The sequence below is a fragment of the Impatiens glandulifera genome, chromosome 1 (genome assembly GCF_907164915.1).
Source record: "Impatiens glandulifera chromosome 1, dImpGla2.1, whole genome shotgun sequence".
NCBI classification, from domain to species: domain Eukaryota; kingdom Viridiplantae; phylum Streptophyta; class Magnoliopsida; order Ericales; family Balsaminaceae; genus Impatiens; species Impatiens glandulifera.
Window position 1 is genome coordinate 118,289,732 of NC_061862.1, and position 5,482 is coordinate 118,295,213.

The window sequence follows — 5,482 nt, forward strand, 5'->3', positions numbered from 1 at the left end:
GCTAAGTCAAGCGGCCGACTAGTACAAGAAGACAATTTGGATATCTGTTGAGAATGATACCAAAGGAACAGACTGAATACTTCCATATCCATGCAAGTCTGAGGAAAGACTGTAGGCTGCAGAAAACAGTACTACCGGATCCTTCTACTTCGGGATAAGCCAGAAAGGAAATCTTCCAAGTACAGACAACTGTCCAACAGACAGTACCTACATCAAGTAAAAGACAAACCCGGCAGGTTTGTCTTACAAACCGGAAGAACAGACTGGCAGGTCTGAGACAGAATACCAGGTCTGAGGAAGCGACCGCAGGTCTGAACCTCTGAAACACTGAATCACTGCACCTCTGCTCAGCCAATCAAATTCAAGGAAGTGAAATATGACCGTTGGCATATTTCATCTATAAAAGGAGGCAGTTGCAGAAGAGTAAATGTGGGACATTAAGGGACAACAGTGTGATATTGAGATATTAAGAGACACATTATTGAGATAACAAGCGCTAAGACACATTATTACAGAAAGCAAACCTATTTGATTTCCATTAATAAGAGATCTCCATGACATTGTGCTTTCCTTTTCTGTCAACAAGTGCCATTTTCATTGGCATGACACTCATAGGATGCACTTCAATGCTAATTCTAGCAAATGACAAGTACTCTCCTCCTTCAGTTATTGGGTCTATATATAATGGTTTCCCAATTGTACCTGCAAAATGACTAATTGTTTCAACATTGTACATGTGGGCTAGAATATTCCATATCTTAAACCAAATATGGGTTGTTTCTTTTGGTTTACTTTGTAGATTTATTTCTTCTAACCACTTTTCCATCTTCATACAATTTGATCCTATGTAAGTATGCCCTTTCTCTAAGATTTCTTTCAGATTTGAGCCCTTTTTGAACTATATGAAGTAGATATCATGTATATTTGCAGAAACCTTTTCAAGCCCTTTTCTCCCCGCTATTTAATTAGAGCCTCTTTGGTAGTTGGGAATGATACTCTATTTTTTCCAATGAAGTTTCCAACCACTACAAACTCCAAATATTCAATACATTTCTCCTCTACTTTAGAATGCAGTTTGAATTTAAAAGGAGAGTTGAGTACCTCTACCTTTGTTTGGATATCCCCCAAGTAGATTTTTCCTTTGTAGGCATGATCTTCAGATTTTTTTTCTGCTTTATTCTTTCATACCTCGTTGACTTTCCATGTTGAATTACTCCTGATAGTGTAGGTCTTGGTTTTGGGAGCCTTCATCAGCTCCATCATTGCATCAACTGACCATTTAACTATTTCCTCATATTATGTTTTCTTCAGTAAATTCCAGTCCTGGAGATAATGAATATTGAGTTGGACTATTATTTCATAAGGTTTATCTTTACTAATTGTGATTTCACCCTTCTTAGCATGCATTAGGAGTTTAGTAATTTGGTTTTTAAGACCAAACAGGTTGGCTCTTTCATTATAACAAACATTCCATATTACTTCTTTCTTCCCCTGTATTCCTACAACATTTTCTTCAGAATTTTTGACATCAATTGGTTCCTTATCTTTGCTGCATTCCTGTTTTTCCTGAATTATTTCTTCAACAATCATATCAATTTTCTTTTCAGCTACCTCCCATAAACCTTTCATCAGAAATTCTTTGACCTCCTTATAGTTATTATTTTTCTTTCTTCCCATTTTAATGAAAAACAGAACAAAGTAACAAAGCAATTAAGAAGAGCAATTACAGAATATGGTATAACAGAAACCCTAGCTATAAAGAACAGGGTAAACCAGAAACCCTAATCTTCCAACCAATATTTGTAAATGAATGACTGACCTAGCAATTAGAGCCGATACCGTGATTTGTAAATTATTTGATTGTTAAATGATACTGATAGAGTATATAGTAAATATATAATAAAAAAATAGGTAAAACCGCAAATAAAAAAATTAAATAACCAACATAAAACGAGTTTCAAAGTATTTATGGAATGTAGGAAAGTCATTTGACTCAATAAAATGTTACTCCTCCACAAAATGATAATTGACACTCCACTTCCCGCCAAAATTGATAAAGAACAGTTGAAACATCGGAACTCCATCACCATATTCATTTTTAATGGATTGCACACATGTTATATTAATTTGTGATATGAAATGTATTAAATACTTTGTGGTAGTTAGAAGGTTTGATCTATAGTGTTTAACATGTTTTAAAATATAGCGTCATTAATTTCACCTTTCATTTGTGAAAATTGTTGATTAAAAAAAAATTAGGTGAACTTAAAAATATAACTACAAAATTCTAAATAAAACTAGTAGATAAAGGTAAGTCTTACCATTTTTTAATAATTAGATAAACTATATTGAATTTTTTTAAGAAATTAGCGGGTATAGTCAAATTTGAACCGTAACAAAAATTTCCGGAGTGGGCTTCAGCCACTCGAAGCCCTACATAGATTCGTCCCTAGCATTAACAATAAGTTCATCATACAAAACAAAAATGTATTTGCTTTCACAAGATTTTATAAATTCACTCATCTAATCATTTCTCATATATATATATATATATATATATATATAATACATGGATTATGTAATTGGTAATTATTTTATGATTTTACTTATCCTTTATCTAAATATATTCATGCACAAGTGGTCTACGCCTAAAAAATAACTAACAAAAAAATTTGTTTTCCCACACAAGTTGTATATTTAGTGAGAAATTTATACTAACACATTATGTAACATTGTCAATTGTTTTTGAAATTTAGTTATTCTTTATTACAGAGATATCAATCTTAACATTTGGTTAAAAAAAAAATATTTTGTTGTGATTTCATTTCAACGTGTAGATATACATAAATAGAGCATGTCCACTATAGTTTTACATTTGACCCAACATGAAAGGCTAGAAAATTTTCTTTCTCAATATCATTCTGTGACAGAGAACTTCCTTGCATAGAAAAAATTGATTATTATTTTCTTTTCAAAGTTTAAGATCAATCAAAAATATTATAAACATAATTTTTTTATATGAATTTATTAACAAAAAAAATGATTTAGATACATTCGTATCAATCATTCAAATACTAAACTTAAAACATTTGTTTTGGAATTTATCAACTTAATATTATTTTACACAATTTAAAAATAAGTCATTTTCATTTATCAATAAATATCTTTATAATTTAAAACAATATCACAAACATCAACTATTTTTCCTTTGTCTCTTTAGAATAAAACAAAGCATCTAGCCTAAATTTATGATTTCAAATGATAAAATTGAGTCATTTTTACTCTATTTCTCATTATTTGTTTATGGGATAAGTTTATGAATGATTAAAATGTATGTAGTTAGTTACTATTTGAATTAATTATAAATTTCATAATATTCACTTACCGATTACAATTCGCCTAGTTTTTATCGTTTAAGTGGTTTTCCTCCGGTTTGATCAAGGATAAGACATATGATTATTTATATCCCGTACTAATAGGGTCAGTGGTACCAATAGAGACAGGGGTCTGGCCATTGATAACAACTCACGATAAACGATTCGATTTTAACTCTGTTAGAAGTTAAAATCTGTTCATATTCTTCGCAAATCCTTCGAACTCTTGAAATAGTTTCAAGGGCGAAAGTGTTCGTTAGATTTGAAACTTTGAACCTATGAAAGATGAAAGACAGAAAGTAAATAACACAGCAGATTATTTATGGATGTTCGGAGTAAACTCTTCTACGTCACCCCTTGTTCCACAACCGGAAGGATTTACTAAACTCTTTGAATCAAATACAGATTACTGATCTAGCTAAACACTCTGTTGAAAATAATAACCTCTGTTCAACTTACAATATTAAGAACAATATTATCTCAGCTAGACAGCTTTGATTCTTTCTCTCTTGAACTTGGAAGATGATAGAAAATAGTAAGTGTGAAAGTAAGCTTTTAAGATTGATAATCTGTGAGTAGAGTAACCAGAGAATCGACCATTGTCTTTGAGCATCTATTTGTAGTAGAAGGACACTAATGATAGAATCTTCTTAATGGACACGTGGCAAACATCCATTGGAAGACCGCCCAAAGGACAAGAGTACTGTAGACTCTGAGCAAATGGATCATGGGCGTACCGAACAGGTAGTGCGTCGAATATCCTTTCTGAAATTGTCTTGTACTGGACAAACCGTTGGATGGAAATTTTCGTACGTGGCGTTCATTCATTGGATGCAATTAGTTGGCTTGTTAGACTGCACAGGAGTGAGTGGAGCATAGTAAATATCTAGTTGATCGTGGGTAGACGTATGTTAACTTCAAACAGCTACTGAAGCGAGGCATTAGACGTGTTCCATTAGACTACCTAGTCTAAGGGAGTTAGACGTCACCGTCTAATAGCGTGTTCAATTAGACTATAAGTCTAATAGAGTTATACATCAACGTATAACTACGCATCCCTTTAGACTTGTCTGAAGGAGTTAGATGCTAGCGTCTAACTACGTTACCCCTTAGACTACCTAGTCTAATGTAGTTAGACGTGTCTAACTACGTATATGTTAGACTACAACATCTAACTATGTATCTGATAGACTGCATGTCTAACTACGTATCTGTTAGACAGCAACGTCTAACTAGGTATTTGTTATACTGCAACATCTAACTACGTATCTGTTAGACTACACGTTTAACTACGTATCTGTTAGACTGTAACATCTAACTACGTATTTGTTAGAATGCACGTCTAATTACGTATTACTTCAGACTTGTCTGAAGGAGTTAGACGCCAACGTCTAACTACGTATATGTTAGACTACAACGTCTAACTACATATCCGTTAGACTATACGTCTAACTACGTTACACGTCTAACTATCCTGCTTAGACCACGTCTAAGTTAGCAAAGTCTGATGTACCTGCATAGAAACAATTTGACAGTTTAGCTTCATTCATATTTAAACATCATCAAAACACAATTGTTGAATATTTCGTATTTTCTGTTAATTAATTCTTTACTTAGTTTTTCCAAATAATTTCTTTTAAGTTAATTAGCTATTCACTTAATTTTTTCCAACACGTACCTAGTATTTACCTTGGAACACAATTAAATATATAAACAAAAATCTTATTAAATTTTCATATTTTATAAAAGTTTTAATTTTATGCTTTTAAAATAATTTGAATTTCAATATATTACATTGCAGGAGGAGTCGACTATTTTATTTGATTCTTAGAGACCATCTATTATCCAATCTAAATCAGACTTATAACTTGTTTAATGATGTAGTTTGTTTTTTGAAAAAATAAATTTTATTTGATGAATAAGTGAGAACTTAGTAATTAAATAGATAAAATTTCGTTTATACTAAAGGACTTTAATTGAATAAAAACAATTTGGTATTTGTGTTGTTAATTCATGATGATGGAATAAAGGATTAGTTCCTTCATCAAACAAGGCCTTGGATTAAATCCAAATAACTTATAATCAAATAAGAAATTAATGAGTTTAAG